This window comes from Pinus tabuliformis, chromosome J, assembly GCF_031772625.1.
Source record: "Pinus tabuliformis cultivar Carrire ecotype Pingquan chromosome J, CPIR1, whole genome shotgun sequence".
Lineage (NCBI taxonomy): Eukaryota > Viridiplantae > Streptophyta > Pinopsida > Pinales > Pinaceae > Pinus > Pinus tabuliformis.
Window position 1 is genome coordinate 398,059,790 of NC_142295.1, and position 27,235 is coordinate 398,087,024.

Here is a 27,235-nt window from a genome sequence, read left to right on the forward strand (position 1 = left end):
TTCAGTCATGAAAACCATACCCCTCTCCTTCTAGCTCAATTAGTCTTTATCATCCAATTCATTGTCCATGGTAAATAAATTCATTGTTCCATTGTGGATGTGGGAGCCTCGACCTGTATCATGTCTATGCCTTGCTGGAAAGTGATTGGTTCTCCTCAATTAAGCCAGTCACCTACCACATTTAAATATTTTGATGGGAGAATGTATAAACATCGTGGTATTCCAAATTCCTTACAAGTGGAATTAGGGGGGGAAATTGTATCCATAGAAGTTGAATTTATTGACAGAACTCTTGATTCTAACCTTCTATTGGGTTGCACGAGGGTTTACACCATGGACGTGTTCGTTTTGAATTATTTATGTATGATCACCTTTCCTCATAAGGGCAGGATTGTGGCCATTGACCAACTCACCTTTTTCGCATCTGATTCTCATGTTCCAGGAAGTGTCAAACTTGTATGGGAAACTCTACATTCTTATCATCATGTCAGGGTTGGACTGTTGAAGGATTCCTTGCTCATGAGAACCTTTTCGCTTCCTCCTCCACCACTTCTCAATGGCTCATCATCGGGTTCTTATATCAATATGATATCATCTTATACAATTCTGACTGATCCATGGATTGTACCAAATGAAACTAACATCCATAGTTTTGGTGACCAAATCTCACTCAGTGCCATTAAGCTTGATTACGAAGCCATCTATTTGGATTATGTATCTCATACCTTCTCTTCAATCAATTGGGTCGATAAATCATTGGATTATGGCACATCTTCTGATCCATTCTCTCATATATTCTCTACCGACGAGAGCATCATGGAAATCATGATGCCAGACGATGTGCCGCGGGACGATCATCACCATCATTTCTCCTTACCAGATTCCATTGAGGATAATCTTAGTGATGTGTATCTACCCAATATCGCTGAACCCTTTATGAACTTCATTTCTATTCACAAAGATGATTACGAAAATAATATATCTAATATCGAACAGACAATATCTCTTGATATCTCTATTAAACCGGGCATTGTCAAAAATATACACATTGGTGCATCTTGCTCTCCATACAAGATTGATACCTATAAATCCCTATTTCAGGAGTTTTGTGATGTCTATGCCTGGACCTATGAGGAAATTCCAGGTATCGACCCAATTATAGTGGTGCATGAGATTAAAATGTATCATGATGTTAAACCATTCTGGCAGTGCCTCCATCCTGTCCATCCAAAGAAGGATATCTTGATAAAGAGTGAAATTGAAAAAATCCTTCATGCTGGTTTCATCTACCCAATTCCTTTGACCGATTAGGTGTCAAATATTTTCCCTTTCATGAAGAAACAAGGGACAATTTGTCTATGCGTCGTTTGTCGGGATGTGAATTGAACTTGTCCAAAGGAAAATTACCCGACCCCATTCATTGACCAAATTATTGATGACTGCGCCAGCTATGAAATTTATTTTTTCATGGATGGTTTCTTCAGATATAATCAAATCATCATTCTCCCAAAGGATCAACCTAAAACTCCATTTATATGTCCCTATGGTACATTTTCCTACTGGAAATCCCTTTTGGTCTAAAGAATGTTGGGGCCACATTTCAATAGGAAATGGATTATGCTTTTCAAGACATTAAACACATCATGCATCCTTATTTGGACGATCTCCCTGCTCATTTCAAATATCGAGTTGATCACTCGATGCATCGTAGGGCCTTTTTGTTACGTTGTAGACACTATAATATTCGACTAAATCCAACAAATGTATGTTCGGTGTTAGTTATGGTTGACTTCTTCGTTTGATATTTCAAAACATGGAATTCGTATTGATCCTCTCAAATTATAGGAAATCATTGATCTGCTTGCACCTTCTTTACTCATTCAGATTCAATGACTTCAAGGGAAACATAACTTCCTGTGAAGGTTCATCCCTAATTACGCTAAGTTGACCAAAGGATTCACTCGCTTGCTTAAGAAAGGGGTTCCCTTCCATTGGGAAAACACTTCTCAAAAGGCGTTTGATGCCCTAAAAGATGTACTTTTCGGGCATCTCTCTTATATCCCCTTGATTACTAGCGTGACTATTTCTTGTATCTCGTTGTTTCCATTTCTACTATAGCAATGGTATAGATCTAAGAAGACGATGTAGGGACTGAACAACTCATATATTATCTAATTCAGAATCTCGATGATACTGAAATCAAGTATACCCACATAGATCAAGTGTCGGTAATACCGAGGAGAGAATGAACCATCGGATCACTACATATCGTGACCGTCGGATTGTAAGTTACAAAATGTACAACGGTAAAGAAACACACTTTACCTAACTCTATACCTAACTCTATACTAGACCAAGTTGTACTTAACTATTTCCTATGTGTCGGAATATCCTAACATCCCCCCTTAAGAACAACTTGGGATAGGATTGAAGGATTTACAAATATGACACAATAGGAGAAGGAAGGAGGCACTAGAGCCTATCCCCCCTTAGTGACAACTTCCTGAACTCCAACCATAAATCGAAGTTTAGTGAACTTCGCCTCTGTGAGAGCCTTTGTGAAGATGTCTGCAACTTGATCATCTGTTGAACAATATTGCACTTCAAGAGCATGGTCGTGAATGAGCTTTCTGATGAAATGCATGTGCAGTTCAGTGTGTTTGCTGCGCTGATGTTGGACTGGATCTTTGCATAGCTGAATGGCACTTTGATTATCACACCAAAGTGTAATCGGATGCTGCTGCACAAATCCAAACTCTGACAGGATCTGACGAAGCCACAAGGCTTCCTTACTAGCTTCTACGGCACCACGATACTCTGCTTCTGCTGATGAAAGAGAAATGGCACCTTGTTTCTTGCAAGCCCATGTAATAGGTCCTGAACCAAGAGTGAACACATAACCGGCAGTAGACTTCCGATCATCAGGGTCACCAGCCCAATCGGAATCAGTGAAACCAACCAATAAAGGAGATGCTTTGGCACTGTAATGAATCCTAAACTGAACTGTACCTCGAACATAACGAAGTATTATTTTAGCTGCTTTCCAATGACTTTCACAGGCGTTTTGCATGAACCGAGCAACAAGGCCAACAGCAAAGGAAAGGTCAGGACGAGTATGGGTTAGATACAAAAGTTTTCCTACAAGTTGACGGTATAAGGTAGCATCAACTTCAGGAGAAGTACAAGTGACTGAAAGTTTGACTCCAGACTGAAAGGGAGAAGGGGCTGGCTTACAGTCTTCCATGTGAAAGTGGCGTAGAATATCACAGGCATACTTGGACTGAGAAAGGGAAATACCTTCCTTGGATTGCAAGACTTGAAGACCGAGAAAATAATGTAAGTGTCCTAAGTCTGTCATTTCAAACTTCCTTTTAAGGCTAGACTTCACATGGTTGATAAGGTTGGGATCACTACCGGTAAGGATAAGATCATCAACATAAAGAACAAGAATGATAAGAGACTTGCCCACTTTCTTGGTGTAGACAGTATTGTCAGAATGACACCTAGAAAAGCCAGATTCTAAAAGAAAGCTGTCCATTTTGGCATACCAAGCTCGAGGAGCTTGCTTGAGACCATAAAGGGATTTCTTAAGCCGACATACAAGGCTGGAGTCTGTTTTTATGAAGCCAATGGGTTGTTCCATGTAGATTTCTTCATGCAAGTCCCCATGCAAGAAGGCAGATTTAACATCCATCTGATGGACTTCCCATTTGAACGAGGCAGCAAGGGAAAGAACAAGGCGGATAGAGTTCATTTTGGCAACAGGGGAGAAGGTTTCAGTGTAGTCAATGCCTTCAACCTGTGAAAAACCTTTAGCAACAGGACGAGCTTTATGTTTATCAACTTTCCCATCTGGTCCATACTTGGTTCTGTAAACCCATTTGCATCTAACAAGTTTTCGTCTCTTTGGTAGAGGAACAAGATCCCATGTATCATTTGCCAATAATGAATGATATTCTTCATTCATAGCTGCTTCCCAATCTGGATGGCCTGAAGCTTCTGCAAAGGTGTCAGGATCATAATTTACTGGAGCTTGAGCCAGTAAAGAAGAGGCTCTCTCGAACTGAGAACGTGTGCGTCGTTGATCTGTAGGATCACCGGCAAGATCACCTGCTGCATCTCGAGTAGCACGAACCCATTTTGGAAGCTCAGGAGCTGAAGGAGGATCTTGAGATGGTGGGGGAGGATTTTCATCCTCACTTTCATCATCTGAAGAAGAAATGTTTTCAAAGGTAGAAGAGATAGTGAGAGGTGGCACATCCGCCAGACTAGGCTCGCAGGCTGATATATTTTCATCAAATTTTACATCTCTTCTAATGATAACATTTTTGGACTTAAATGGAATAAGTGTATAGCCTTTGACATCTTCAGAATATCCAACAAAAGTACATTTTTCACTCTTAGGTTCTAAAGCTTTATGCTTTTCATCTGGAATATGGGCCCACGCTTCACTTCCAAAAACACGAAAGTGACTTACATCTGGTTTGATTGAGCTCCATGCTTCTTCTGGAGTGATATTCTTTAAAGCCTTAGTAGGAGTGCGATTTATTATGTAATTTGCAAAGTTAATTTCTTCTGCCCAAAAACTAAGACCAAGTCCTTTAGATTGTAGCATACAATTAGCCATTTCCTTTAAGGTGCGATTCTTCCTTTCAGCTACACCATTTTGTTGTGGAGTATATGGAACAGTATGTTGCATTTGAATTCCATTCTCAGTGCAATAGTTGATGAATGTGTTTTTAACATATTCTCCACCATTATCAGATCTTAGATTAAGAATTTGATGTCCAGATTGTTTTTCAACAAAGGCCTTGAAGGCCAAAAATGTGTTAAATACTTCACCCTTGAGTTTTAAGAAGTATACCCAAGTGCATCTGGAGAAATCATCAATGAAAGTTAAGAAATACTTGCAGCCAGAGAATGAAACAACTGGAAGTGCCATTCCTGAAGATGAAGTTGAAGACATCTTCACAAAGGCTCTCACAGAGACGAAGTTCACTAAACTTCGATTTATGGTTGGAGTTCAGGAAGTTGTCACTAAGGGGGGATAGGCTCTAGTGCCTCCTTCCTTCTCCTATTGTGTCATATTTGTAAATCCTTCAATCCTATCCCAAGTTGTTCTTAAGGGAGGATGTTAGGATATTCCGACACATAGGAAATAGTTAAGTACAACTTGGTCTAGTATAGAGTTAGGTAAAGTGTGTTTCTTTATCGTTGTACATTTTGTAACTTACAATCCGACGGTCATGATATGTAGTGATCCGACGGTTCATTCTCTCCTCAGTATTACCGACACTTGATCCGTGGCTTGACACCCGATTGGTCCATGATTTCTATTTAAAGCACATGGAGGGTCATTTGCAGGGTAATCCGTGCATGAGAGAAGCATATGTAAATTTTCATTCTTTTATTAATAAATTGCCTAAAGTGGTCGCGTTGGCTCAGGCCGTGGACTGTTTCCCTCTTTGAGGGTTTTAACCACGTCAAAAATACTGGTGTATTGATCTGCGATCTCGTTGTGAGCGGTGTCCTTTGGTGTTCTGTCTGAGGAACTTACCCTGTAAATTCCTATAGTTCTATCGTTACATATTGCTCCGAAAAACTGCGTTTGTTTCATATTACATTCCTATGACATGAATTTTTCCACGTTAATTTTTGGGGCGGAAATACTCTAAATGGATTGTCTTCCTATAATAGTTTGACCTAGAAGTCATCAAATCCAAGTCAAAGAAACCCCTGTCTTTCACTGAGCTTCTGTGTGACCTTCCTTCCCCTAATTCTGAATCGACATCTGACGATTCTATCCTTGTGGAGTCATTGTTTATGATTTAGTCATCTGACTCATGGTATGGAGACATTTTTATATATCTCTAGACACAGACTTTTTGTTCTGATACATCTCGCTCTAAGTGGCAACGTATTCAATACTAAGCCAAGAATTACATTATTATTGACAACAGACTTTACAGACATGGTATTGATATGATTTTACGAAGGTTCATCACACATGAGGAGGCTAAGAAATTCCTTAATGAATGCCACTTAGGGACATGAGGAATTCATTTGCCTGGTTATGCTACCACATAGAAGATCCTAGGCATTGATTACTTTTGTCCTAGCATTTTTCGACACTGTATTCTCATTGTCCAGAAGTGTCATGCATGCCAAATTTATCATCGTAAATCCCATGCTATTCCTAGTCCATTGCATCTCTCTATTGCTATTGGACCTTTTTCGAAATGGGGTATCGACTTCATGAAATGTAACCCTCAATCGGACGACAGGCATGTTTATATCATTGTCACAATAGATTATTTTACTAAACGGGCCAAGGCGATGCTCACATTTAACAACGTCGGTGAAGTGGCTGCATATTTATTTTTCAATCATGTTATCAAACGGTTTGGTGTTCTTCAATCCATAGTTATGGATCATGGAAAGCATTTCCAGAATCATATGATGCTTGAACTAACTGTTAAGCTAGGACTTTCCCATGAAAGTTCCACTCCCTACTATCCTCAAGCTAATGAATAGGTTGAGGCTATCAATAAAGTTCTCAAAACTATGCTTCAACGTATGGTAGTGGCCCATAAATTGGACTGGCATTTTATTCTTTATATTGCTTTATGGTCATACCGAACCTTAGTAAGGACTACTACCAGATTTACACCCTTCTAGTTGGTTTACGGTCTAGAAGAAATCCTTCCAATCGAATGTGAGATTTCATCACTAAAACTAGTTTTATAACTTCTTCCTTCCACTTTTGTAGAAGAGGAACGTCTTTTACATCTTACTCGATTAGATGAGACATAGTGCGATTCTATTATAGCTAATGAAGCTCATAAAATATGTATCAAGATGCAATATGACAAACATGCCAAGCCTCATATCTTCTCGAAAGGAGACCTTGTGCTTTTATATGACCAAGAACCTGATAAGTTAGGATTAGGAAAGTTCCAACCTATGTGGTCAGGTCCATATATTTTCAAGTGTGTTCTTACAAAAGAGGCCTATGAGTTAGTCAATTTTGATGGAATTCCAATAGCTTAACCTAGAAATTGGTTGTACCTAAAGAAATACTATGCTTAATCTCATGCATCATAACGCTATGTACATACTATATATAGGTTTGTTGAGTGTGTTTACAATGTGTCTCTTCATAGTTTCCTATGGTTTATGTTGATCCCTATTACGTTTGGTTTGCAGGTGTCAACATCTCTTGAACCGTATTTTGGCTATGTTGATGGTGTTATTCATAGTACTAAGAACCTATCCTCTGTAGCATGGGATATCATTGCCCCAAATGATGAGTTAGTGAGTCTGCAAGGGATTTGTATCGGTCACTCTACGAACAACATCGTTGAGTATAATGCAGTGGTCTAGCAATTTGTTGATGTTATTTAACACGGTATCCAACATTTAGTCATCAAACTTGACTCACAAATCATGGTACTACAAGTAGCTAATCTTTATTTGGTTAGAAGTCTTATCATCCTTCGCATGTTCTTAAGGGTTTTCCTTCTAGAAAGACATTTTTATTTAATTCAATGGAACACATTGCTAGGAATCTAAACACATTGACAAATGCGCTTCCTAATCATGTTTTAGATAGATATTTGCTTCAATACACATCACATATATCGAAAGGATAATAGGAACACGGAAAAAACTGAAGATATATAGATATAATGTTTGGTTTTACAAAATTTGTGCTCAAGACACATATGGCCACATGGCCCATATAAAAAATACATGCAAATAACTAAGTAGGCTAATCAAAGTGCTCATGATAACATGCCACTGCACGACCTATCTTGCGCAGTAGTCGACCAATACGGCAAGGCACTCCGATGGCATGTTCTTGAAGTCATGTCAGAATCTAGTTGATCACAGTCTCATCTATCCCGTGTGTCAACCCCTACATGTGGCGCTCCACCTCTGTTAGGATATCGACTACATCAAGATCTTGTAGTGAATATATTCCTATGAAATAAACTTGTAAATATTCTATTGTCGCCTATTGTTGTTCTCCTTCATGACCGATATATCAAGCACCTATCGATCGAAGAGGTCCAATATCTACATGAATGAGTTAATAGTTTAGTCTCGGAAACATCAAAAACACAAAAATTGTAAAACTTTCAAAAATTCAAATAGTTAAAATATCTTACCTATAACACCCCATTGCTCACCCTCAGGAAGAACGAGCTAAGATTCATCACGAAAATCCATCCCTACATATGGATAATCATTGATCACAATGAATAGTCTACGCATCCATCCAAAGAAGGCTGGTGAGAAACTAATCGCTGACAGACTTGCATGTTGGGACATATGATTTATCCACCTTCTCATCCACAGAACCCTGAGAGAAATGGGATCACGTGTAATATGTTGAGGCTATAGTAATGGAAACCACTCTAGAGAAAAAGAGACCAAGATGGAATTGTATCCAAGGTTTTTCAACTTTCCCTCTCTTGCTTTGGACAATTGTTCTTTCATATTGACCAACACTCCCTCACTCTAGTTGAATATTGTTGGCTCCAAACACTCCACACCATACTGCATGTATGATCTGCTAACTACATGAAGTTTTGAGCTATCCACCAATCTGGAAATGATGAATAAGATCATTCTTGAGGGAAAATGAGTTAAATCTTTTATGCTAATCTTTCCATCTCTAGTTGGCTTGGATCGACGTCTGCAGTACATGGAAATGTGATCTTTCACCGTTTCTCCACCCCTTCTCCCACTTAGGAGAGAGATGGGGGCAACTCTCATGGATAAAACTGTCACAAAATATGTGTTCTCTATTGTTATCTCAAGCATATGTTCCCTAACTCTGAATGTTTTTTCTTTCACATCCCATCTATCAACAAGATACACTAGTAATTCCATCTACTACCTCATGCCAGGGAGCTAGAATAATTTCAAAATTCCACAGTTTTTTAGTCCCTGTATGGTTCAGGATCATTATATGCATTAAAATCTTTTTCTTCATGTTCTCTTTCTCTCCAAATAAAGGACATTTTTTGTTAATGAAGACTTGAAACAACAAGAAGAGACTCAATAGGATCATTTCAATGCAAGAAAACTCAAAATGTTTGAAGGTAAACTAGAAAACATATTTTATATTTGCGCCTAACGCACCCCCATGAGGAGAGACAATGTGTTTCACCCTCCTCTTCAGTATATTCTTTGCTAGGTGAAAGGCACCTTTCGACCATATGGGCCTGCGTTGGTCCTAGAGCGATCTATTTAAACCCCATAGCCCTCAAAAATGCCTATAACTTGCATGAAAAGACAAAATGGGACCATCAATTGAAATATAAAGGTCTTAGCTCTTACCTGGAAGTGATGGTGTTTGAAGCGATCCACCAGATTCAACGCAATTAGCTGCAAAAGATCAAGGGAGAAAACTACAACCCATTTTTACCATGAAATGGATATTTTTAATCCTTTTTGTGATGTTCTGAGCAGGTTGACAGTTGTTTGACAGATTTTGTCGTGTTTTGAACAAATTTTTTTGACCGAGGAGCACACTTTTATCACTTTTTCAGGCTTCGTAAACTTATAAAAAAGGAACCCCTGGGAGTCCTCTTTCATCTCTGTTTAGACTCCAAATATATGAAAATATTGTCGACCACTTGTATTTTTGAACTCGTTAAAGTAAATGGAAAGATGTCTACTCAGTATAAATTTAACCCTTTTCCGGACTGAGATAGACTACTTATGAAAAAGCAATACCTTAGTCGAATATGGCTAAGAGGTTCCCTTGGGTATTCTTTTCTTGTTTTTTGGACCTATGGGACTATCTATGAAAAGGAACATCTCGATTTTTCTTTTCTACCTATTTTTCAAACTCTCTAAAAATGAAAAATATGTCAAGTTGTACCTTCGTTGGACTAGAAGTGATGGACTTGTCATTCATGATGGGACCAAACAACTCCTTTGGGTTCATTAAATATTATCAGACGAATTCATCTGAAGGATGAACTTACAGATCAAGCATGTGTTATCCTCCTCAAGCTTGTTATACAATAAAGAGGTACTAACTAGTATGGGTGGGGAAATTGGGAAAACGGGGTCTTGCATTTGTTAATGGCAGTAAGTCGCTCTTTAACATGACACTCTTCCACTTCATGTCTGTGGTTGTTGGGTTGAGAAATCTACTTGTATTTTGGTTTATCATACCATTTCAAAAGCCTCCATTTTTTGTTTTGGGTCAATGCTAGCAACTCCATATAGTGTCGTAGTTGTGTTCAAGAGAACTCATTCAGTCAATATCTGCTACAATACTCTTAAGCCTTCATTCCATGTCTACCTTTCTTGATCGAATTTCGTATCAACGTCATTTTTATCATTCTATCTCGAATCGTCATACTTGTTTCATATCGTTTATGGGGGATACATCAAGGCCCTCCTACAATGGGTCACTTCCAGTTGACATTAGCTAATTATTCAAGAAGTTGACTTAGAAACATCCCTTGGTACATTGGTTCTTGCATACATCAATGGAAAGTTTCATCTCTCTTGGCTATAGGTTTATATCATTGGCCTTCGATCAAAATATTCTATGTGGTGTTCGAAATAAACTCATTTATTCACACCATATGGATTCTAATAGAGTACCTTGAGAGCCATTAACATCATCAATGGTTTCTCTCATGTCTGTTAATGACTTGAATCATTGGTCGGTAGTCAGATGATGTCTCCCATGTTGACACCAGCTCATTAATTCACATGGTTAGACTTGTACATTGGTTGGTTGTGCGAACGAGATAGAAGACCCTACATCTAGTTTCATCCATTCGGGCTGTGATTTCAGGAGTAATACAAGATCACAATGTTGGAAATAATACTGAGAGGGGGGGTGAATCAGTATTATCAAATCAATAAAACTTTTCCATTTCCATTTTAAGATTCATATACGCTACTTTAGTTAATGGAACCCGTGTGTATACGCAACTGTGTCTAATGCAACTAGCGTATATCCAGAATACTTATGATTCAGATAATCCATTAAATGTTGATCTTTAGTTAGTGCATCGGAACTTCATTATCCATATGAATAGTAAGAAAGTGTAGTAAAACAGAATAGATCATCACACACAAGAAGCACACATGAACACCATGATATAAGGTGGAAACCCAATGTGGGTGAAAACCACCTGCTGCAATATGTTCTATCTTCTTTCAATTAGAAACTTCTTTTTACAGTGATTCTGTACTGGTGCAGTCCTTTACCAGTATGCAGGCTACAACCTTCCCTCGTTCTCCAGACTCTCTTGGAAGGGAGCTACAACCCCCTTAGCTCTTGTACTAGCCGATCCATTTACTAGTACATAGGTTCCGGCCTACTGAATGCTCCAACCTTCATTCATTTTCCAGCTGCTACTGGAAGGGAGCTGCCACCCCCTTAGCTCTTGTACTAGTTGATGTACTAGTACGTAGGTGTCGACCTACAGAAGGCTACAACCTTCTCTTTCTTCCTCCAGGTACCACGTTTCATAAATTTTCATACTGGATACTCCTGAAGCAAAACACCATAATCTGAAGGCCACATTTCATCCAATTTTCATACTGGACCCATCAATATCATTGTAGCACAAAATCAATCAATACTAGCATCATCAATCTCTGAATCACTGAAACACTGAAACCCTATCAACAACACAATCACCAAAACACAGAGCAAACAACAGATTCTGCAACAACAATCCGACCCAAATGCAACTTCAAATATCATACTTCATAATGTATATGCTACTACGATGAACCAAACCCGCATACATACACGCTTTCACCAAAGCCAACCCGCGTACAGATCTATAAATATTCAATCATGACTTGCAGCTATTTCAAACTTAAGTTATACCCAGTTCAGAACATTACATGCGTTAGTATACAGATCTAGAATAAGCATAATCAACCATATAGAGATAGTTCATTTGAAACCATTTGATCCCGATCTATCCTTAGCTCTTGTTCTCCATCAACCGGTGAGATTCCTCCTTAGCTCAGATCAAGAAATGCATCATAAACCCATAACCTGCATACTGGATCTCATACTTCATCAGATATTCAAGACTTTCTCAATGTGCCTTGCCTAATGATCTTCTTTTCCTTTTATAGTCATAGGCATTACTCAATACTATGGTCCAAAACCATAACAAATCAATACCATGGACCCAATACTTGAGATCAATACTTCTGACGAGATACCATGGTCCAAAACCATAGGTTCAAATACCAAAGACTAAATACGATGGACCAAACATAAGTTCTCCGACATGTACGCACCTTCCCTTGCATGAAAGTGCGTGTATACTCATACGTGTCTTTTCAACGACTAACTTGCGTGTATACGCGGCTCGGTCACGATGAACCTGCGTATATATATTTTCTCTTCATTCTTGTAGTATGATCATTAATTCCTTGCTGCTGCACTGTGATCTGTCATCTGTGTGATTTGCCATCAAGGACAACACTTGTCTCATAATGCCAACAATCTCCCTCTTTGGACATGATGGCAAAGCTAACTTGTTATTACTGAGAACCGTCATCTGATTCCTTTGAGCTATCCTGCATCCCATGCATTCAGTCACATCTGATATTTCTTCTGTAGATTCATCTTGTTAAAAAACAGTGAGATGTTCTTCTACGAGTGGGTTGCCATCAAGTACAACACATGCATCATAATGCCAACAATCTCCCCCTTTGGACTTGATGGCAACAACACCAAATCACCCTCCCCCTTTGACATCAAGGGCAAAGGGCAGACCAACATATTCTCTTTCCTTGATAAACATTCTGTTGTCCATACTCCCCATGAGTACCTACTGAAATCTCTGAATGAGCTCCCCCTTTGTATATGCCAAGGTGTACCAATCTGACCATGCTCCCTCTGAGTACATGCCGAAGTCTCTGCTCTGTTGAAGTGTGCCGTTCATGCTTCCCCTGATTGTAATCAAGGTCTGCAAAAAGATGTTCTACAAGAACAAGACTCTATACATCATAAGTGACCTTCCTAGCATCAAAGACTCATACATACATCCATCTCCCAACTAAGTGGGGATATACTAGAATTGACTCATCCACCCAACCAAGTGGGGATACACCAGAAATTTACATATGACAAATAAGTACATTACATTATTCATCCCAGGCATAGTGGGGAACACAACATAGGCCGTTACATGACCTTGATAAGACGAGATATACATGACATAAAGACAAAATATTTAAAACAATTCTATGAAAGTCATTAGCAGCATCTATCAATCATTATTTAGATCAGCAACCATGTTCTCCTTCTGCACCTGTTCCACATCAAATCAAATCATATACGCGACTGTATCCACAGAAACAAGCGTATATACGTGGATGTTCTTCATAAAACTCGCATACAACCACTTCCAGATCAGTAATCTGTAAAAGGTATGTTTGAATATAGATATCAACTCATCCTTTTGATCATCATCATAAAATTATTCACATTATATCATATGTGAAAAACACCATAGTCATCTCATCATCATCAAGATTTGCATGATATCATCCATGTAACATTACACGAGAATATCCCTTATCTGACAATCATCAATCAACATATGTGAGTAGCAACCTATCATCATATAGGTAGGAACTCATCATCATCATTTCTCCAACAATGCATCTCCATATATCCAGCATATAGCACTAAGTATCTAGAGCTCAAGACAAAACTTCATCCACATGAGCGCCAAGAATTATAGGAAACCTTCATCATAATTGTATTATATAATCTTTATGTATATGATGACAGCAGCATATGAGTAACTCATCATCAAGTAAAGAAGATGTGTATTCAAGCTTTGTACTTCTCCTTATCCTTATGAAGATCACCATATAAACACCATATATATGCATCATCAGAGAATCAACCACAAATACGATCTGAACATCAACTATGTAACCCCAAGAATCATATGAGATTTTTCATGGATAACTCATAACCATAGCATGATAAGCCATATAAGCATCATCACCAAGGACTAATAACCATAATGCAAACAATGCATTAATCAAAACATAAACTCCCCCTGAACCTGTGCCATCTGTTTACTGTCAGATCTGATCATGCATATATCAGAAAGAAGTATCATGACATCATCATCATCAAGTTAGGATAAAAAACACTTCTAAACATCTTATGAGTATCAAGACATTTCCACACATCATTAGCAGATTGGAACCATTATCAAACAGAGCAAATAATGGACTGAATCATATCAGACCCTTTTTCTGAGCCTGTCCCTTCTGCTTTTCCTCAGACTGACATATACACGACTTTGCAGTGTATAACTCGCATATATACGCGACTTCCCTTTATGAAACTTGTGTATGAGATTTAGGACACTGAAGTTTTATACTTTCAGCTCCCTCTGAGTCTGTTATGTCTATATATTGTGTTGTGCCACGTCATTCTGACTATACTTCCTTCTTCTTCCATATCTTCAAGTGTGATGATGTTTTCTCCTTTCGGTATGGTGCCTGTTAGCACTTGAAATTTCACCTCAGGCTGAAAAGGCAAATCTCAAAGCTACATCAAACCATTTAGCCTCGTAGCTAGCCCTACGGGGCAGGAGAAGGCTCTCTCCGATCAATCTCGGTAAATTTTCAATGGGAAGAGATGACCAACAAGGTAACACTGATATTAGGCTAGTAAACTGATTAAAAGGTTGATTTGGGAGTTTTTGGGGTTTTTGGTGGCAAATTGAGGAACTGCAATTTAGGGTGCGGGGATTGGACACAGTTTCTGCAGGGGGGGCTTTGGGGAAAAGTAGGAAGCTGTATTGATGTCTTTAGCTGAAAGGGATGATTAGGAAGAAATAAAAGAAGGCTAAAGAGAGCAAACAATGGATTTGAATTCTCTTTAGATAGCAGAAAACATAGAAATTAAACAAATTTAAAAGTAGAGCATGGCAAACATGAATTCTGACTTTATCACTTCATTTGTTTAATATGCAGCAGTATAGAAAGGAAATGAATCACATAACAAAGCTTAAAATAACATGAAGGAACACACCATCAACACCTGAGTCCACATGAATCCCAAAGATGACTGCAAAACCCTGGTCTTCCTTAGCCAAAAATTGCAGAGATACAAGTGATAATACAATGATAGCTTCTCCCTCAAGAGTCCAACCATGAAAATGAGCATGAAAGTACATAATATAGATGATCTAACCTCTTTCCATGCCTCCATGGGTCGAGCTCACTATCCTAGGACCGTTTTGAACAACTTCTAAACTAAGCACTACGAAATAGGCAGTCAAAACAACTTGCCTCTAAAAACTTGGAAACCAGTTCATACAGTCAATTTTACCCTTTTACATGAGAGAAAGTTCTAGAAGAGTAAAACAAGAGTAAAAGTACCCAAAAAGTGCCACAAGTACAGTCAAAAGGACCACCATCGACCTCAGCAAGTCAAACTGGAGCTAAACTGCAAATTCTGGGCTGAACTGGTCAAATCTGGCAAAGTTCCCTCAACGGGTCGCGCACATCCAGCTCAACGGGTCGCGCACTTTGGAGCCCTGTTTGGAGGCCTTCTCGGTGTCAGAATGAGGTGCAGGATAACTCGTTGGAAAGGTCTCTGATTCTACTTTCCAACCCAACCGGAATTTTTGGATTTGGAGGTCATTTTCCTAGTCAAAAGTCAATTCTCCCAAGACTACTTCTGCAGCTCAAAAAAGGGGCAGAAAGTCAAAATTTGACTATATTTTGACCTTTTGGAGGCCCAAAAGTCCATGAAAACTCAAGGTAATGCATGGGCATATGTAACTTTGCATGAAAAATCCATCAATGCTGAGTTTCCGCAAAACGGAGCTACGATGACAAAGGGTCTCACCGGTGGTGAGACCCGTTGAGAAGCCAAAACTTGTAAATTGCCCAAAAATGCCAAAAATGAGCCAAAACTCCCAAAAAATTTTGTGCTTGGTGCTGTGAAGAGGCTAGTGAGTGTCATGATGAGTGAGAGAAGCCTCGGCCAAGATGCGGAGTGGGTTGGCCTTCTTCTTCCTCCTAAGAGCCCCGGTCAATCTTCTTTGGAACACTTTCATCTTTGGTTTACAAACGTGCATCCTTGCCCAATAGTGATTTTTCATGTTTCTCAGTAGCTTTTTCTCTTGGTTGGCCTTAGCCAACAGCCTCTCCAAGTGGGCATTCTCCTGAATAAGCAAAGACTCCCGGTCAACAGGCAATGGATCACCGGGCCTCCTACGGTTTAGGACTCGATCGCTACGAATCCTCCAAATCTCATCAAGTGCCTTCTCCTCCTCCAGCTGTGTGTTCCGCTACTCTAGATATGTGATGGTCCATTGGGCACCCTCAAGTCTCCGCTGCAAAGTATCATTCTCGGCCCTAAGCTGCTAAATGATCTCCTTTGCCTCTTGGCTAGGAGAACTGACCTCAAGATCGATCACTGGATCCTCATGAACCATGGGCTCTTTGCCCCTCTGCAATACCTCTGCTGGTGAAGAAAGCGAGGCCCCTTCCACCTGCTGTGGAGATAACACTCGCTGATCTGAAGATGAAAGCGAGACCCCTTCCACCTGCTGTGGAGATAGTACTCGCCTAGCTGCTGCAAATAAGGCCCTTGGGCCTTTCTGATAGGTGACCAAAGGAGTGGAGCTGACATGTCGGGTGACGGGAGCATCAGGCTGCTGAGATGGTCCACCCTCCTCATGAATGGCCTCCTGATGTGGCTGAGGTGGCACTGTGAAAAACTCACGGGAGATGAACTCCTCCCATGAGATGCCCTGCTGTGTCAACTGATGCAAAAGTATGAGCTGAATCAAACCATAGTGACAAAGGCTCCTGTACTGCTGGGCCGGGGTCTTCCTCTGCAACATGGGTACCATCCTCTGAATGTTCTGAAACAGGAAGATCGAGAGGTTCATCATCCTCACCCGGGTGAAATGCATCAACAGGCGAATGTGATATGAATACACCTGTGAAAATCTGCCCTCACATGTGAAGTAATGCATGATGAGTCTCATGAGGGGGGCATAATCACTGCGAAGAAACCTGAATGGGAAAACACCCGTCAACAGTTTCACAAATGATGGCCGGACATAGGGCTCAAAGTGAACAAAATCAAGTAGTCTGCGCTTAGACCACACCTCACCCACATTCGGTATACCTGTAGCCTCTGAGATCACCTCGGGTGTCAATATGAAATTCACCCCTGCAAGAGTGACATGTCCATCATGGAGGTGTAAGACAAACAAGCGGGCCAACTCTCTATGATGCTGAATCTGAGAGAGCCTCTCACAAAACTGATAGCATGACATGTACTGGAAACAACTCAGTGCCAAAGGACAAGCCTGTAACTCTGCCAATGAAATAGGCTCCTCCTTCTTATGGTGACCTCCCTTACCCCCTCTACGAGGCCTCCTCTGTTCCTCAATCTCTGCAGATGATGAATGGTCATCACCTTGCTCATAAGTCTCGGTATCTGACATGGTTTTGGAGCAAGGTGGGCAAACTGAAGGACAAATTGAACTGCTGCCTCTGCCTGCAAAAGTACTGAACTCTATGCTGTTTCAAGGGGAAAAACATGAGGGGAATGTTAGGGGAGGGAACTTCTTAACAAGGAATGGGAATATATGATAATAACAGGGAATTTTCAAGGGAAACTTTACAAATTGTCATGCATATAGGAACAATTTTAACATTGGGAAATCATTTGCAAAGAACCTCTCATATGGGACAAAACATGTATGATAATGAACATGTAAGGGGATACATATATCAATAGGGGCATAGGGACACCATACACCAAATTTGCTTGTAGGAGTTCATGTGTGTCATAAGGCAAATTTTGCTCTTTTTTTCTATTCTTAAGGAGTACATGCACATTAAGGAGTACATACACATTATTTTCACATCAAGGGAAAGTGTTCATGTACAAGGGGATGTCAAGGGTATATAGGGGTTATGTACATGCCTTTAGATATACAGCTCATTAAATTCACATGACTCTCTTCTTTCTTTACAAATGTATCTTTTCTTTTTGTTTTATTTTTTGCATGTGTATGGTAGAGGGAATAAGGGTTTTGAGTGCTTGTGAGAGGGGTAGGGTTTATAGCTTAGGGATGGGGGAAAAAATCAACATTTATGTACAAATAATATGGGACAGAGATGCAAGCATGACTATGAATGAAAGAGGGGAAGAAATAAGGGATCAAATGGGACAAAAGCACTTGAAACAGTCACAAAACCCTAGCATTTCACAAACATTAGCAAACAGCCACATTAATCCATTCATTTGCAAATTTAGAAGATAAAATCATGACACACATCATTATTTTCACCACCAATATCAACAACCATGGATTGAGTGCCTACCTCGACCGATTGAGTAAATTTGAAGAGGAGTAAGGGAATTTGTTTGAAGTTTTGGAAGCTGGCAGCTGAACGGGTCGCGCACAGCCCTGGACGGGTTGCGCACAGCCCAACGGGTCGCGCCCGTTATGTTTTTGCACTGCCGGAGACTGCTGGACGGGTCGCGCACCGCCCAACAGGTCGCGCACGATCCTGGACGGGTCGCGCACCTGTAAACTGCCCGAAACCCTTGGAATTTCGCCTCCTTCGCCTTTCACTCTCTCACAATCTCACTTGCAAGCTTGAAATGCATAATAAGAGTGAAAGGAGGGAACATCACCTTTTATAATCTCACTTTGAAAAAATTTCATCCAAAAACCCACTTTATAAAGTCTATTTTGACACTTTTAAAAAACATTGATTTTCTTGGTTTCCTTTATCTTGAAGTTGACTTTTTGAGTGCTTTGACCTAATTCTTTTTGCAGGGAGATCATCTGAAGGACTGTAGCAAGGGGACCAGGGTTGTTGCTGCCTTTTTGAAGACTTCTTGGAAACTTATTCTTTTTACAAAATTTATCATGACCTTGGCTTTAAAAACAGGGTTTTTAAATCCAAGGTTAAAAATGAACTATACATAATGAAAATTTCAAAGGAACATTTTTAACATCCTCCCTCTGGCTTGCTGGTCACTCAAGGACTTTCAGAGACATGACCTTGCTAAGACAACTGACCAAGAACCCTAGACCTAGAATTTTGACTTTAAGACCCAATAAGAGTAGCTTGACAAACTCAATGACTGATATGACCTGATCCAGCAAAGCCAAGAGGGGTATGAATAGACCAGCTCCTCCATCAGGGTTATGGCATGCCTAACGAGATGCAAACTTTGACACTGATGAGACACCTACCAATGCAAATGCAAAGAGCTTTGATCACTGATGGAGGGCTTTCAAGACCGACACTAACAGTGCCCTTACTTTGTTCCTGCATTCCTTAGCTATATGTCCAAGCTTGTTACATGCATAACATCTCACATGTTTCATATTTCTTCTGTAGCAATCAACAGCTCTGTGACCAAACATATTGCAAGCAAAGAAATATCCCTTGAAGTACCTGGAACGTGATGTTCTTTCTGTGTGATGGTCTTGAACCATTCTACTTCGACATCTGGCTGCAACATGTCCAAGATTATGACATACATAACATTCAACATTATTCATCGAAGGAGTAAAAGATTTTCTTTGATGAATTTCTTTCCTTGGTTGTTGATGGGGTTGTCCTCTCATCTCCTTGTTGATTATTTTATATTTTACATTAGAGTTCCTTGCCTCTCGTTGTGAGCTAGATTCATCTTCAACAGATTCATAAAAACCAAGGCCAGTTTTGATAGCAGGAGACCTTTGACTACTAAGAATATCATCCAAGATCTTAGTACTATCTTGAAATCGTAAGAGCTTATCCTTTTCTTCTAAGTTATCTTTAAGAATATTTACCTCAACCTGATGTTGCTCCTCCTTTTCATGATATTGCTTCTTCATGTTTTCTTCAACTTTTCTTCCTTCTTCCAACTAATGTCTTAGTTCAAGAACTTCGTTTTCTTGTTTTTCAAGAGCTTGGAGAAGTTCTTTATTTTTCTTCTTTGATTCTTCAAGATCTTCCTTTAGCGAGAGGATCGTAGGTTCAAGCCTTTCATAGTAACTGAATCTATCTCTGAGTTTCTTGATTGTTGTGCTTCTTTCATTTACTTCATTTCTTAATGATGTCACTTCATCTTGCAACTTTTGATATTTTTCCTTGAATAGCTTCCTTACCTTGTTACCTTCCTCTAGTTGAGCTTTTATTTTGGTAGCTACTTTTTTGAAGGCACATTCCCTTTTGTTCAATAGATCTTGTTGATCTCTAATTTTGTATGTTAGCCTTTTAAATTCTGCCTCTATTTGATATCTTTCTTGCTTACCCATAAGAGAAAATTTAGTTGTTTCAATATCGCTTTCATTGTCTTCAAATGGATAAATAGATGCATCACCAGAGGATAACAAATTCATACCTGATAGATCTTCATCTTGAAGTGATTCTAATTCTGAAGTGCTTCTTCCACATATTCCCCAATCAATGCTCCCACTGTCATAGTCTTTCTGAGATGTCTTCTTCTTCTTAGGTACTTTCTTCTTAAGCTTCTTTCCCATTGTTCCACGGATCTCCTTCAAGTGATCAAGCTTTTACCAAAGGACCTGCTCTGAAACCAATTGTTGGAAATAATACTGAGAGGGGGGGGGGGGGGGGGTGAATCAGTATTATCAAATCAATAAAACTTTTCCATTTCCATATTAAGATTCATATACACTACTTCAGTTAATGGAACCCGCGTGTATACGCAACTGTGTCTAATGCAACTAGCGTATATCTAGAATACTTATGATTCAGTTAATCCATTAAATGTTGATCTTTAGTTAGTGCATCAGAACTTCATTATCCATATGAATAGTAAGCAAGTGCAGTAAAACAGAACAGATCATCACACACAAGAAGCACACATGAACACCATGATATAAGGTGGAAACCCAATGTGGGTGAAAACCACCTGCTGCAATATGTCTCTATCTTCTTTCAATTAGAAACTTCTTTTTACAATGATTCTGTACTAGTGCAGTCCTTTACCAGTATGCAGGCTACAACCTGCAGAAAGTCTACAACCTTCCCTCATTCTCCCAACTCTCCTGGAAGGGAGCTACAACCCCCTTAGCTCTTGTACTAGCCGATCCATTTACTAGTACATAGGTGTCGGCCTACTAAATGCTCCAACCTTCACTCATTTTCCAGCTGCTACTGGAAGGGAGCTGCCACCCCCTTAGCTCTTGTACTAGCTGATGTACTAGTATGTAGGTGCCGACCTACAGAAGGCTACAACCTTCTCTTTCTTCCTCCAGGTACCATGTTTCATAAATTTTCATACTGGATACTCCTGAAGCACAACACCATAATCTAAAGGCCACATTTCATCCAATTTTCATACTGGACCCATCAATATCATTGAAGCACAAAATCAATCAATACTAGCATCATCAATCTCTGAATCACTAAAACACTGAAACCCTATCAACAACACAATCACCAAAACACAGAGCAGACAACAGAACTCTGCAATAACAATCAAACCCAACTGCAACTTCAAATATCATACTTCATAATGTATACACTACTACGATGATCCAAACCCGCGTACATACGCGCTTTTACCAAAGCCAACCCGCGTACAGATCTATAAATATTCAATCATGACTTGCAGCTATTTCAAACTTAAGTTATACCCAGTTCAGAACATTACATGCGTCAGTATACAGATCTAGAATAAGCATAATCAACCATATAGAGATAGTTCATTTCAAACCATTTGATCCCGATCTATCCTTAGATCTTGTTCTCCATCAACCGGTGAGATTCCTCCTTAGCTCAGATCAAGCAATGCATCATAAACCCATAACCTGCATACTGGATCTCATACTTCATCAGATATTCAAGACATTCTCATTGTCCCTTGCCTAATGATCTTCTTTTCCTTTTATAGTCTTAGGCATTACTCAATACCATGGTCCAAAACCATAACAAATCAATACCATGGACCCAATACTTGAGATCAATACTTCTGACGAGATACCATGGTCCAAAACCATAGGTTCAAATACCAAGGACTAAATACCATGGACCAAACATAAGTTCTCCGACATGTACGCGCCTTCCCTTGCATGAAAGTGTGTGTATAGGCATACTCATCTTTTCAACGACTAACCCGCGTGTATACGTGGCTCGGTCACAATGAACCTGCGTATATATATTTTCTCTTCATTCTTGTAGTTTGATCATTAATTCCTTGCTGCTGACCTACTGCACTGTGATCTGTCATCTGTGTGATTTTCCATCAAGGACAACACTTGTCTCATAATGCCAAGACACAATGTATGATGCCTATGATCATACAGACAATCATCCAGTCATTGGTCCACCATCAGTCATCCATGGATGTGTCTTTTGGTAATTATGCATGTAATGTTAGCTTATTTGCTTAGTATGGGTATGCCTTCCTAATCAAAGATGTCATGAATTAAATGTATTGTAATAGATGATGATCTCACCAGTTGTTCTTGATCCTGACTTGTCACAAGATAAAGCACTTTAGTCGTCAGTTGTCATTTCTAACTTTGTGCTTTAAGGGGCAATATGTTTTAGGAAATTTTGTCACATCTGGTCAATAGGCCTGTAAACAGGATCATTCACATCCTTTGAACACTTTTTCATCCTCCCTACACAAATTCCTCGGCATAAATCTATCTAAGCCCTAAATTTCTTCCCGAAAGCACCTTGTTTCAGTCATTTTAAGGACCAATGCACCTTGGCCCCTTACTATCCAGCGTTGTCTACCAAGTTTCCCTACTCTACACCTGCGTTGATCACCAATAGGTTTCTTAGTGTTTGGGGTGCATTGATTCTAGAAATTCAGGAAAACAAAAAAGAATCTCGTAGCTTCCTCTTCCAGAAGCTTCCAATATCTATTGTAACCATTTACCTCAAATAAAATTCTCGAATCATATCAGATCCTACCTTAGATTTTTAATCCCTTATCCCTTGAGCTCATTCTCCCATCAAGAGTGGATCCCAAGCCTAGATTGGTAAAAGGATAATAATTCATGAACTACCTCCTTCACCTATATATTTACTGCCATCCACAAGCAAGGGATTGGATTTTGGAGAGTGATTCTACCCTTATGCTATTCATATGAGAGATATCATTCCATGCATTAGGTTGATTAGAGGTGCACTTTGTGACAAGGAAAGGACAAGTCAACTTGGAGGAGCTCTTCTACAAGTTGAACATCTATCTTTGGTTGTAACTCACTCCATTTCTATTGATGTAAAGAGTTATTTGTTTTCCTATATATGAAGTTATGGTTTCATGAATTTTAATACCATGTTGATCTATTGAATAAAGTGATTAGATGATGCTACATATATTTTGTAGATAATTGGCTTGTGTTATCTGATTGTGCAATTTCTAATTATAGTGATCGAAGCTAGGATTGGGGCATTCAAGCCAAGGAAGGAGTGAAGCATACGATAGATTCTTGGTAGGCTTCATCCCTTTATCTATTTACTTTAAGGAAAACAAAGTCTCCTTTCCTTTCTATTGTTCTAGGTGAGTCCACCAGGCCTAGGGTATATTCTTTAGTCCACAGTCGTAGATTCCGTCTAACATCCCCCACCCCCATAATTAATTTTTACGTAGTATCTCCCTCAACCCCCATATGATGGAGGTATGGGTGAATATATCAAGGAAAATTTAATGGTAAGTTTTCCTTTACATCTTCCCCTACTTCGGTTATTAAATTTTCCCCAGTATCTCCCCCTACGTCACATCGTTTTCACTAGTGAAAACCTAATTTATTATTAGGGTTCATGTAGGGATATATATTAGGGAAAAATTAATAAATAATCTCTCCCTATTATCTCCCTCTACCCAATCATAATATGGTAATACATGCCTATACTCATCTTTAAGTGGGTTCATGCAATGATGCATCCATAAAATCTTCATTATAACACAAAATCATATGACAATGGTAGTGGGAATTAGGGTGGGAGGATATATTAATGAAAACTCAATAGATTTTTCCATGGTATCTGCCCACACCTCACCCTCATATTAAGGTGATACATACATATATCCATATTTCAGTGAATTCATTAATGATGCATAAATAGAATCTTCATCACACTATAAATCTAAATTCTAATGAAGCATTGATAAAACACTTATCGCTAAATAGAAGAGTGGTCTAAGGAACTAGATACATAGGACTGATTCAATATCCAACCATAAGAACTTATTGTGCATGCCATTCCCAAATTGGGAAATGAGGCTAATGTAGTGAAGCAACTAGCTATAAGATTAAATGCACTTAGCTCAACTAAAAAAACTCTTGAATAAACCAATCATATCACTATATGATGTGCCACATCAAGACTTTAATCAAAATTAAAATATATTTTTTTTTTATGGAATTTCCTCAATAGTGATTGAGTAGTCTTAACCTATAAAATGCACAATGCAAGAATGTAAACATAATGAATAAGAGGAAGAATCAAATGTACCTTATCATTGAAGGAGGTTATCTATAAATTTCCATGATTGAATTATTTTAAGATCTTGGCTCCATGAATCTTGTCACCTGTAACTTGCAAAAAGACAACAACAGATCTCTAATTCTATGTTCCTACAAACTAAAGTTACCATTAGCATTATGGTAACTCAAATACAAACACAAATAACATAAAGGAAAATTATGTCATTGGGGGAGGGGGGAGTAATTGATTTTATTATACCATTGGAGTGTACAATAGTTGCTCCCTTTGTAGTCACTGGTCTTTGTCCCTCCTCTCACAACAATTCATTGTCAAGGCACACAATTTTCTGTAGCTTTTCACGAGGGGAACTTGGCCTTCATTCTGACAACATTTCATTGTATGAACTTGTCTCTCTTTGTTCCATGGAGAGAAATGATTTTATATATGTCTTAGAGGAGTGATCAGATGTATCTAGACACTTGACCATATTTGATATGGCCCTTTCATCCTTATCTTTTAGAACTAGTCAATTTTGACATTTTCTGCCCTTATTCATTCTCTCTTCCATCCCTAGATGAATCAAATCTATTTTGTTATGTAACTGGAGTGTTGCAACTCTCCTTGGAAAGCCAAAAATGACATTACAAATCTCCCTACTAGTGTTCTAGGTCCTTTGAAGAACGAAAACAATAGCTTTTGTAGGGATTCCATGGACCTCATTCTTCATTCTAGTCTCCATTATGATTCCTTTCCCTGGTAGACTAAGCAATGTCACTTTAAGATAGGTGGACCTAGACAATGGTGTTTTTAGTTATAACGGATTCCCATAATATATGAGGTCAAAAGAGAAGTTGAAGGCCAAAATGCATCACAATAATAACAATGAGTTAGGTGAAGGGAGAAAACCAAGGATATGAAACTTGCAAAGGGTTGTAAAAATCATAGTAAAATTCATATAAAATAGATACCCAAGGTAGGAATACCCATAATATTCATGATACAGTGTATATCTATGTCATAGTAGATATCAAGAGGGTTGAGGACACCAATATGAGTTCCCAAGTGATGGCCCTCAAGGTACATGATACATTCTCCAATGCTACATGGGGTAGGCAATGTGCTAGAGTGAGATAGCTCCATGCCCCAAGGTCTTTGACTCATCATAATTATATAGATAAACTACACGCAAGTGAATGAGATAATGTTGAGCATGGAGTGAGATCATTTGATTACTAGGCATTGAAGGATCTTGATGATGGGTGTGAGGCAGACCACCAATGATGAAAATGTTTCCTAAGGTAACTAGCACAATATATCAAGTGTGAATGAATGAGATGATGTTGAGCACTTGAAGAATCAATCAACATGGGCCAATGAGGAAAAACCCGTGATTAATCATGAGGAAGCTTTCCATTAAGGACTGCAAGTTTGAAGGTACTAGATGGTTTCTATATCTACATCTTAGATAAGGTTTTGACGTCGATGGAAAGATATCTGTCAAAGGAGGGCCTTGATTTATTCCCCATCATTTTTCATGAAACTAACAAAATATGAGGTCTTCGATGAGAGAAACTAAAGAACTAATCCACAACTAATATAGAGATGGTCGACACAAAGGGTAAAATGATATTGTAGATGGCTAACTTTGACTGGGAATTCCCTTGAACATATAAACGCATGACACAAATTTGAAAATGGTAGCTTGGATTGAAGAATACCATACATACATAGTGGCACCATAGGAGGCATCACCATAGCACAAGTACTGGAAGGGTAACCAATCTAGTGAGATACTAACTCAATAACATAGTTACATGACTCATGTTGATGGCATGTCTATAAAGCCAGGAAAAGGCCAACTATAAGATGATGACTCAAAAAAGTTCCATTTTCAGTGGTGACTAATAACTCCATGACAAACCAAAGGAAAATAGACTCTCCCTCTATTTTCCCTTTTTGTATAGATGATCCCCTTAATTTTTTCATGAGAATGAAAGAGAAGACAAGCAAGCTCGATGATGTTTTTTTATTCATTTTTAATGAACTTGAAAAAGGTTAAAAGAATACTCAGATTGATGTATTTTTCATGGGTTTTATAGTGAGGCTAAAAAGGAGATAAAAGTACACTCATGTCTTTCTCATGGTTTAACGAGCATGAGAATAGAGAATAGATTACTAGCCAACTTTCATATTAACTAACAAGTAGGAAAGAATGGAAATAACTCGATATTTTTAAGTATTTTAATGTATTAAAAGGTGGAAAAAGAAGCTTGAGATTTTCATCATTTAACGATCATAAAAAGAGGATCAAAAGAAAGCTTGTTCCAAAGAGGTGAGAAGTATAATGGTATACACCTTGTTTCAAGGATGACAAAACTGACCTAAGAAAGGCAAGAGGTAATGTCGAAGCGTCTAGCAATGGAAATCCACTCATCACAGAAGTCTCTCTGAAAGCGTGAATTGGGTTGCAAGATGGAGGCAAGGGTATTGTGAAGGAAAGAGGTCAAACATGACTACAAGATTGAAAAGTGTGATTAAGGAAAGCAACGTTGTGACAATATCTAGCAATACATTGAAAACCATAAGCATAAGCCACCAAAAATCAATGATAAAAGCGGTGGAGATCCCCTATAAGGGCTATAGATGGCCATAAATGAAATAAAAAGAGAGGCATGAGGCTCCAGGTAAGGATATAAATAGGATCACTAGACCTATAAATGAATACAATACGAGCACCAAAATGGAAATC